Consider the following 11524-nt stretch of genomic DNA (forward strand, 5'->3'; position numbering starts at 1 on the left):
CCTTCATTTGACTGTAGCCAATGAGCATGAGTCTTTACAGAGCCAATCAGGTGTCATTTTTTTGGCAATGAGCCAATCAGGTCACAGTAGGAGTCAGCTATTGAGGTCATGTATTGGTGCTGAGAGGAGGTCATTTGTCAGTGTGTTATGTGATTGCTATCAAGTTGGTTGGTTGGTTTTGTGTTCTTTCATTTAGTGAGCTTGTGAAACATAATGAAATTAAAGAAATGGCACAAAGAGTTGACTGGTCACCCAGAAAGTGATGTAAAATAGTACTATTAAGTGAACAAGGCTACAGTTATGAAGAAATTAGAGGAAAAATTGGTGGAAACTTAACCAAAGGTGGCATTTCTAAATTTTTGAAGAGGTATAAGGCAACTCAGTCACTACAAAACCAGACTGGTAAAGGCAGGAAAAGGTGCACACAAGCAAGAGATGATAGAAGAATTGAGAGACTGAGCCTAGGTGACAGAAGAAAATCATCGGGGTGTATGCAGAACGAAATGGTGCAATTCAATGTGAAGTTGAGTGCAAGGACTGTTCGGTGAGGACTGGAGGAATTTGGTCTTAATGCTAGAATTCCACAAAAAAATTGTTCTCTCTCAAACAAAGGTTGAAAAGATTAAACTGGGATAAAACCCATGTTAACTGGACAGCTGAACAATGGGACAGTGTTATTTGGAGTGATGAGACCAAATTCTCCCTGTTTGGTTGTGATGACATAAGATATGTGAGAAGAAGAATCGGAGAAGATTTGCATCCTGATTGCATTGTGTGGGAAGAATTGGCGAGATAAGTGGCAATATAAATGCCGAAAAATACATAAATGAAATACTTGAGACCAAACTGAAGCCTGTCACACGTGATCTGTTCCAAGATAATGAAGCATTTATATTTCAACAAGATTCAGCTCCATGTCATGTTGCTGCTGTGTGCAAAAAGGGGTTTCAAGATAATCATATCCCCTAACCCCAACCCTAACCCTAACCCTAACCCTAACCAATCAAAAATCTATAGAGCAGACTAAAGAAACTGGTTAGTGAGAAGCAACCCAGCAATAAACCACAATTAATAGAAGCAGTAACTCAATCATGGTTTCACATTATAACAGCTGCAGAACTAAAAAACTTGGTTCACTAAATAGGAAGGCGTTGTAAGGCCGTAATTAAAGCAAAAGGTTACCCAATTAAATATTAACTGACATGGTGAGAATTGTTGTATAACTCATTTTTCTATGTGTTTCTATTTTCTTCTTTATAACTACTGTTTTTAAAAAAATTCCTTCATAAAAATTATCTCATTAGATTTTTGATTAAATTATATTTCCATTGATATATAATTTTATGGTATTACTCCAAAAAAAAAGTGGTGTTATAAGCCATCAAACCTCAAAAACACACTTTTCCCAAAAGGTTTCCACAATTTTGGCCACTAGTGTATGTAAAGCCTTTAGGAGAACTCATTCACAGCTCCGGAGTTGGATGCCACCAATATGCAGATGATACCCAACTCTATACCTTGCTATCTAGGTCCCCTCAGGATACAGTAGAAATCCTGGATTGCTGCCTGACAGCTGTAGTTAATTAGTTACAATACAAACCCCTGGGTCAAAATCAACAAATCAATGTTATGTCAAGTAGTACATTCATTCATGAAAATTGTTTACAACCATATACATAGTCAGACATATCCTACATTTGACTACATCTATACCACCATTCAACTGAATTTCAGACCATGTGAATTCTTAGTCCATGTGTCAATTTTCCATGTAGATAATTTTGATCTTGCAGTGCATCAAAGTAGAATTATTCACCCTTAAGTATGTGGTTCATCTTTCTTCCAAAAAAATTTTTTTCTCAGTGCACTGCAAGACACAAAACTCCCGACGTGATTGGAGGGATCGTGTGGAAAAAGCTGTAGTTAATTGGCTAAAAATGAACAAACTAAAAATGAACCAGGACAAGACAGACATGATTCTTATTGGGAAGTAGAGATCTTGAAGGACATTGTACTCTCCACTTTCAATGGGGTTTCTTTGACCCTTGCAGTCTCAGTTAACAGCCACGGGGTTATACTGTATCCAGAGCTACTACTAGAAAAAAAAGTCAAGGCAGCCACAACAAATGCTTTCTGCAGCCTCACTCTAGCCTGGAAGATGGCTTCCTACCTTGACACGGCCGACCTGGCTACCTGGATCCATGCTATGGCAACATCAAAACTTGACTATTGTAATGCACGGTACTTAGGATTCTCATCTTAGTTAAGTCTGAGACTCCAATTTGTGCAAAATGCTGCATTGCAACTGTTATTAGGAGTGAGCAGGAGAATGAACATCTCCCCCATTGTGCAGTCACTCCATTGGCTATTACATACAAAGCTCTTCACATCCTTGGTCCTGCATACCTACGGGACCACCTCCCTCCGTATGTTCCTCCACAGCAGCATTGCTCATCTGAACAGGGTCTCCTGCAGGTGCCAGCCTGCACACGGGCAAAATCAACAACCTCCCATGCATGTGCTTTATCTGTGGTGTTCCCTACCCTGTAGAATGGCCTGCCTGAGGAGGTCAGGAGAACCTCCACTCTCCTGTCTTTCTGCAAAGTATACAAAACCAAACTATTACAAAAGGCTTTTTACTCCGCTAGGAGGGCTGTATTGTAGGGAAGTGTCTCTGATGCTTCGTTAGTGAGTTAGGGACCATAGACTTCACCCTCATGTTTCCAAGATATTTTCTATTGCTTTACACATATACTTCTATGGATTGTCAGAGGCTAGCTTCTGCCATTGTCATGCCAGAATGGGAGAGCTGGAGGTTCCCATGAGCTGACTGTTTTCACAAATCTGCTCCTAGCGCTGGGAAAAAACTCTAAGTGCCCTTGGAGGCTCCAAGGCTCTGTACACAGTTCCCAGCAGTTCCCAGCAATAAGAGGGGAGGGACCTCTTATTCCCATGAAAGGAGCTCTGTGAGCTCCTGTTTCAACCGTCATAGCTCCTCAGTATACCAGGGGGCACTTTGATCCGGGAATGGAGAAAGTGACGGGGAGCCATCACATCGATGGCTTCAGAAAGATGGATATTCCAGCCCACTACTAGCTCATCCAATGAGCCACTTAGGGGGGCTCAGAACCCTGCAGAGTGCTCTGGAATCCATTAGACTGCACAGACAATCATAAATCAGCCCATCGCCAAGTGGGTGAGGGTTGAGATGCCCAAGTGAGCACTCAGGACAAGGGGTCTGTCCATGGCACTGCCACAGGAATATCCCGCTTCACTTGTATCCCCATCCCAAAGATCAGATCCAGCGTGTGTCCTGCTCAAAGCATCGGAGTTGATACTAACTGGAACAGTCCCAGTGCTGCCATAGATGACATTGAGTCCACAGCCTGTGATGAGTCGGCATCATCACCATGGACATTGAAATCACCCAAGACCAAAAGTGTTCCAAGACCAAGACAGCTCTGCCTCCAATAGCCTAGACAAGGCAGCTGCCAGCACACCCAACAATCACTACACTAGACAGATAGCTAAACTCTCCTCAGCATCTCATGCCAGGCCAACACAGTCAATGCCAGAAATCTTTGGTGTGGGAGAAGCATGGTGGAGAAAGGCTCTTAAAAGAGCACCACCACCTGGTCATGTGGGATGGAGGACTGATGTGTAAGCAAATGCAAACACTCATTGTGGTGGAAATAAACAGCCAGAAGGTAAAAACTGACTGTATTTAAACTTCTTCAGTCAGGACAGGTTGTAGAGATTGCCCACCTTCTCTTTAACAGTAACAAGCCTAACAGATTTGGAGTAGAGGCAAAGTCTACACTGCACTGGGCTGACAACTTGCTCTTTGTCAGGATGAAATGAAAAGGCCTGACAGAGCTCCACTAATGATCACCTACATGAAGAAGGTAGCTGTGTTTGTCTGAGGATGCAAAAGAAGCTCGCTGACTCACTGGCAGGCAAATTTCTGCCAGGGAATGAGGAAGGGGTGGAGCCAAAGTTCTCCAGTTCTCCTCACTTCCCTCCCCAGATGTTCTTCCTCTCAACAGAGTGCCCCCCCCCCACTTCCTGCTTCTAGAAAAGCTATCAAAGAGTAGCACTTGAAAAAGATGATGGTAGATATCTGGTTACAGAAAATAGTGGAGTATCTGAATTGTAATTCTCCCAGTAGGAATAATTAGGAGGCATGGAGACAATATGAATTGTAACAATATTTGTCGGAATTCTAGTGAGAAATTCTGCTCATCTTCAAATGAGGTTAAAATATGATTTACTCAAATGTGCTGCCTTTAAGATGGAGGGGGGACATTAAATGAATAAAAAGCAATTAGACAAACATCCTGTCAAGGGTTATAATCTTCTGAAATGGAGGTCTGCAGGAACGAAGTGCACTTTCTACTACATGGGGAAGAAAAAGACAATACATGCATATAATATGTTTTTAAACAACACAAGAAAAGGCCTCCAGCATAAGAAGAAATTTGACATGAGGATATGAATCACATGTCTCCTCACTCTTTGAAATCCTGATGTCTAGACCCTGGGCCTCCTGTTCCCATTCCAGGGTGCTGATCACAGCCTTCCCAGGACCCTTAGGAGCTTCCAAGGGCTCTGGATGTCTTTTTGTTTGAGGCCTCACAACCTCTGGGTTCACTCTGAGGGCATGTACATTTCAGCACGTAACTCTGGATACAGGCAGGTAAAATATATTTGTAGTTTATTAAAGAAAGACTCCAGGGGTGTATGCTAAGCAGGAAGTGCTCTTCAGATAGACATTACGGCAAGCACAAAACAAATAAAGCTTGGCTATTCTAAATATACTTAACTAACTAAAATACTGCAAGTTAGCTGTTTAGCAATCTCTGAGTTGGCTTCATGGCTGATGGTTCTTATCAAAGACTTTAGCAACAGAATCCAGTCCACGCCATACAGGTCTTCTCATACTGGAAATCAAGAGGCATGGAGGCATAGCCTCTCTCTCTGCAGGTCCACCTCTCCCCATATGTTCCATGGAAGGTGGTCCAATCAGCTGATAAAAACCTACTGTCAGGTTCTGGCAGTTGGACCCAGATAGTACTTCACATCAAACACCCCAGTGCATGAGTTAAAGTCGCTTTATTCAGGATCTATCAGTTCAGTGCACATTTGACTACAGCATTAGCAGAAGTGACGTGGGTATGGGTGGGTAGATTAGTTATAGGGAGAGTTCCCGCCTTTGTTAGGATTAGGCTTCTGGCATGAAGGAGCAGGGAGGGGGAAGGGTGACAAGCCTGGGAAAGAAAGAACAAATGAAGTCATTTTGCACTCCAAGACTTAGCCTGGCATCCAAGGCCATTAACCGGTCTGCTCCAGAAGTGAAATAAAACACCAGTGTGATAAGTGGGACAGGTACAAGCCTAGCTGCAAAAGGCATAACATATACTCTCATATTATTTCTATCAATACAGGATATAACATACACTTTATGTATTCTCAGAGGACCAGCATCCTATGCACAACACTTTCATGGCAGATATATTGGCATGCATATCTGACACCTACTGGTGGTCCTTGCCCCCAGGGAGGCTACCTGGCCTCAACCAGAGGCTGGGACTTTTCAGTCCTGGCACCAAACAGGTGGAATCCATTGTCTGTTGAGACTCTGGCCCAGAAATGATATATTATCTTTCCCCCAGGCCTGCAAAACAGAAGGGTTCCACCAGGCATATAGTTGACGCTACAGATGAGACTTCCTACCAGCCACCTGGGGAGGGGGAATGTAACCCCTTCCCATTTTCTTCTTTTTCAAACTGCTGGACCATTGCTTTCCTCACCTCCCTCCCTCACCTTCCACCCACAGAAATGTTTTAAAAATGTTTTATTGTGTCTGGGTAATATGGGCCACTGCTTAGGGCTGTTTTTTTAAATACTGAATTGTATGTTTTTATGGTTTTAAATGGAGCATTTTTAATGTAAGTCTAAATAAATAATAATAATCTTACCATATAACTGAATAAGTGTATTTCAGACAACTCAATTTATACCCTGGTGCACCACCAGAGGGCTCTGACATGGAGAGAAGCCTAGTAACAAAAAGGGGGCCAGCCCTGGTAACAGCAATTGGGAAAAAGGGGAGGGGAAACAATCCCACCAAGGGCTATAACAGTTAACCTCTTGAGAGCTGAATGAAACAATAAAGGATGTGTGCGAAGGAATTTTATAACAATCTTACTGTGCCGACATCTACATTCCTTATAACCAAAACACATGAATTCTCAAGAAGAGATATATTCATTACATAATACATTTCATACAAGGTATGTATAATACATCTCCAAGAGCAAGTATTATGATCACAAGTTCCACACGTGGAACCGGGAGGGTTGAGAATGGTATCCTCCTATGCAAGCTTCTGTCAATTTATCAATATGCATTCTTTCCTCCACATAAAAAAGGTAAGCTTCCAGTTGTGCCCGAAGAGACGGTGTCGACAAGTTGTTCCACTCAGCTTTTCGTCCGTAACTTCCTCAGGGGCAGCTGACAAGGTTGCAATAGGTTTAATACAAACTTGCTTCTCAACCCGCTCCCGAAGGCGATGTCAGGAATGGGGGCTGGAATGGCACTAACAGACCAAGAGGTGCCAGTTGCTTGGGTAGCCACACCAGGGCCCACCTGTCCAGCTGTGACTGTCAATCCAGAGGCACTGGGGCTCCTTGTCCTTGGGGGAAGATAGGAGCAGTTGCAGTTGCTGGTCGGCCAGCTGCTCCAGAGGTACATCCACTTGTAATAAGTCCTGCACATTCCTCATGAAAGTGTGCATGGTACAACTCAACTCTCCCATCTCCTCCTGAAGTTGCTCCATATTCTCTCCTGCCATTCCCCTCTCTTCCAGTAGCTTTTCACCCCCCTCTTTCATGTCTGGGAACAGTCCTTCCGCAATGCAACTCAGTTGGTGCAGTTGAGCCCTCTGACGATATCTCGTTTCCCATTCCCTCCAGGCAGATGCTACTCTCAGGGTCCACCGCACCAGCATCCCCTCCATCAAGCTGCTATAGTTGATAGGCTGCTAGGAAACTCCTGTGTGGAGCCTCACACTAGCTCCAGTTCCCACACTCGCTCCAGTGCTCCCACATTGGACCCATGTTCTTCTGTGGGATTTTTGGTCCAGGCTCCTTCTCTGACAGCCCTGCAGTCCCGGTATCCACTCTTCCAGCTGTGGCTCAAGTTGCAGGATTTAACAGGGTTCACTGGGGTTCAGATACTCTGATTTTAAGACCACAGAAAATAGGATGATGGTTCTGGACAAACTGTAAGGATAAAGCCAAGACACATTTCCGTAAGTCTCCACAGAATATGCAAAGCTTTATTAAACAAGTCAAGTATTATAATCTTACAATGGACATCCTACCATGGTCTTTATTCAGAATAAGGCACTACAAAAGCATAGACACATAAATCCCTCCCCTCTTATTGCTGGGAACTGCTGGGAACTGTGTACAGAGCCTTGGAGCCTCCAATGGCACTTAGACTTTTTTCCCAGCACTAGGAGCAGATTTGTGAAAACAGTCAGCTCATGGGAACCTCCAGCTCTCCCATTCTGGCATGACAATGGCAGATGCTAGCCTCTGACAATCCGTAGGAGTACATGTGTAAAGCAATAGAAAATATCTTAGAAACATGAGGGTGAAGTCTATGGTCCCTAACTCACTAACGAAGCATCAGAGACACTTCCCTACAATACAGCCCTCCTAGCGGAGTAAAAAGCCTTTTGTAATAGTTTGGTTTTGTATACTTTGCAGAAAGACAGGAGAGTGGAGGTTCTCCTGACCTCCTCAGGCAGGCCATTCTACAGGGTAGGGAACACCACAGATAAAGCACATGCATGGGAGGTTGTTGATTTTGCCCGTGTGCAGGCTGGCACCTGCAGGAGACCCTGTTCAGATGAGCAATGCTGCTGTGGAGGAACATACGGAGGGAGGTGGTCCCGTAGGTATGCAGGACCAAGGATGTGAAGAGTTTTGTATGTAATAGCCAATGGAGTGACTGCACAATGGGGGAGATGTTCATTCTCCTGCTCACTCCTGATAACAGTTGCAATGCAGCATTTTGCACAAATTGGAGTCTCAGACTTAACTAAGATGAGAATCCTAAGTACCGTGCATTACGATAGTCAAGTTTTGATGTTGCCTAAAAGAAGTGATCAATAGTGTTTTGAAGGATCAAAGGATTCCAGATACTTGGAGTGAAGCTAACATATCATTGATCCCTAAAGAAGGACAAGATTTGACTAACGTCAAAAATTATAGACCTATTTCGTTACTCAATAATGATTATAAAATTTTTGCGAAGATATTGGCGGAAAGAGTAAAGGGATGGCTATCCGAAGTTATTGAGGAGGAACAAGCTGTTTTTTTACCAAACAGACAAATCAAAGACAATTTAAGGACAGTTATAAATGCTATTGAATACTATGATAAGTGTTGCGACAAGGAGGTTGGTTTCTTCTTTGTGGACGCTGAAAAAGCATTTGATAATTTGAACTGGGATTTTATGTTTGCCACTATGGAACAGCTACAAATGGGGGAAAGATTCGTAAGAGCAGTGAAAGAAATCTACAGAGACCAGAGTGCAGCAATTGTAGTGAATGACGAGGTGACTAAGAAACTGATTATAAGTAAAGGTACAAGACAAGGTTGCCCGTTGTCTCCACTGTTGTTTATTTTGGTCTTGGAAATATTGATGATACAGATTTGAGAAGATAATGCAATCCATGGAATAAAAATAAAAGATTTTTCCTATAAGGTCAGAGCATTTGCAGATGACATAATGTTAATTGTGGAAGACCCAATTGAGAACATGCCAAAGGTAATAGAGAAAATTAAGGAATTTGGAGATTTGGCAGGATTCTATGTAAACAAAAAGAAGTCAAAGATATTATGTAAAAATATGACCAAACAAAAACAACAGTTACTAATGGAAATAACAGACTGTGAAGTAACAAGTAAGGTGAAATATTTGGGAATTGAACTGACTGCAAAGAATATAGATCTATTCAAGAATAATTATGAGAAACTGTGGACTCAGATAGAGCAAGATTTGATTAAATGGAATAGATTGAATTTGTCATGGCTGGGAAGAATTGCAGTAGTTAAGATGAATGTGCTGCCAAGAGTGATGTTTTTGTTACAAACAATACCAATTATTCGGGACTCTAAGCAGTTTGAAAAATGGCAGAGGAAAATATCGGACTTTGTTTGGGCAGGCAAGAAGCCTCGAGTGAAAATGAAAGTATTACAGGACCCAAAAGAGAGAGGTGGAATGCAACTGCCCAATCTAAGACTTTACTATGATGCAATCTGTTTGGTGTGGTTGAAAGACTGGATGATGCTGAAAAACCGCAAATTACTGGCCTTAGAGGGATATAAAAAAATATTCGGATGGCATGCATATCTGTGGTATGACAAAGTCAAAGCAGACTCTATGTTTTTACACCATTACATTCGGAGAAGCCTCTTCACAATTTGGAAGAAGTATAGAGATTACCTACAAGAAAGAATTCCCTCCTGGGTGGTTCCTTACGAAGTAATAGACCCGAGAACTATCAATAATGAACAACAGTGCTTAACGTACAAGGAGATAACACGAATAGAATTTTCTAAACTAAGAATAAAGACGCAAGATGAGTTGTCTCCAAGCTACGATTGGTTTCAATATAGACAGATTAGAGATCTTTATAACTCGGACTGTGCGAAAGGAGGGGTAAGAATGGAGAATTCGGAATTAGAGGAGGTAATTTTACAAGAGGATAAAAAGGAAATCTCTAAGACTTATAAAGTGTTGTTAAAAAGGTACACAGAAGATGAGACAGTTAAAGTGCAAACAGTTAAAGGGCTATAAACTTTAACAAAGAAATAACAATGGAGGCATGGGAATACTTGTGGAAAAATACGTTGAAGATCACGACATGCACTAATATTAAAGAGAACGTCTATAAAATGATTTATTGTTGGTATTTGACACCAAAGAAAATTGCGCTAGGGAATTTGCACATGTCTAATAAATGCTGGAAATGTAAAAAGCATGAAGGATCTTTGTACCATATGTGGTGGACCTGTGAGGTAGCTAGGCAGTACTGGGGGGAATTAATAAGAGTGATAAGTGAGATTTTACAATTTCAAGTTAATAAGAACCCAGAACTCCTGCTACTGAACTTGGGAATGGAGGATATTCCAGCACAATACAGGACATTGTTATTTTACATGACAGCAGCGGCTAGACTCTTGTATGCGCAAAAGTGGAAAGTACAAGATGTGCCAACTATCGAGGACTGGATTTACAAATTGCTGTACATGGCGGAAATGGACAAAATGACAAGGAAACTGAGAGACCTTGATCCAGGACAGTTCAACATGGATTGGGAAAAGTTGAAGCAATATTTGGTGAAAAAATGGGAGGTGGGAGGAGAACTGTGGCAGTTTGAAAATTACTGAAATACAACAAAAGAAGAGGGAAGTGACTTTACCGGGAGGAGGAAAGTTAAATGAGAAATTCTAAGCAACTATTTTATTTGATTACTATATATAGTATTAAGTAATAGAGGTGTTATTATAAGAATTATAAGGATAGAACCTAACTAATTTTATTTCTGGCAGATAATTGTATAATGGAGGAATTATATAACTAAAACAGAATGAATTTCTGCCAGGGAATGAGGAAGGGGTGGAGCCAAAGAGTCGTGACAAAAGCCACAAAGGGAGAGTGCACGCAGGGCCTGACTTCTTGCGGCCATTCTTGGAGCAGCAGCTGAAGAAACAAAACACTTTCCATCTCTTCCTCCCTTGGGGTGCCAATGGCGTTACGGAGTGGTTCTTCACAACTTAAGGTGCAAGATAGCACAGCAAGTCAACATCTCAGATCTGCCCTTGCCTCAGCTGGAGTCGCTGAAGAGACAGCTAGACCAGGAAGTGGAGTTCTTTTCTTCATCCATTGCTCAATTAGACAAAATAGGTGCAAGCAGAGGACTGTCTGACTGTACTGAATAAAAGCAACGAAGGTAAAGAGCTGTTTGTCCCACTCTCCACTTCTACGTACATCCCTGGAAAGCTCTCTGACACTGGCCAGGTGCTAATAGATGTGGGAACCAGTTATTATGTAGAAAAAGTCTGTGGAAGATGGCAGAGACCTCTTCCAAAGGAACATCGTTTTCCTGACAAAACAGATGGAGAAAATCCAACCAGCACTGCAGGAGAAACATGCAATGAAGCAAGCTGTGGTGGAAACAATGAGCCAGAAGATTCAGCAGCTAACAGCTGTGTGGGCTTGCCAGACAACAGCAACAAAGGCCTAGCCAAGCACCAAGACACACGTGTGCTCCCATGCACTTTAACATTCAACATTTTGTGACATATCCTCAAGATAGTAAGGTTTTCTAGGCTTAATATCACATTCATGTGCTCTGCTCAAAATAGTGGGCTTTCAAGTAGGCCTGGGGTGGTTGTAATTCTTGCAATAATGTGTGGCTGTTCTTAATTTTAACCCTGTGAAAATG

At 42.2% G+C, this 11524-nt stretch overlaps 1 pseudogene; it reads left to right on the top strand.

Annotated features, from left to right (window-relative positions):
• The first annotated feature begins 7268 nt into the window (after positions 1-7268).
• On the top strand, positions 7269-11323 carry LOC129325590 (prefoldin subunit 5-like; annotated as a pseudogene).
• Positions 11324-11524: the final 201 nt, after the last annotated feature.

The sequence above is a fragment of the Eublepharis macularius genome, chromosome 1, assembly GCF_028583425.1.
Source record: "Eublepharis macularius isolate TG4126 chromosome 1, MPM_Emac_v1.0, whole genome shotgun sequence".
Taxonomy (NCBI): domain Eukaryota; kingdom Metazoa; phylum Chordata; class Lepidosauria; order Squamata; family Eublepharidae; genus Eublepharis; species Eublepharis macularius.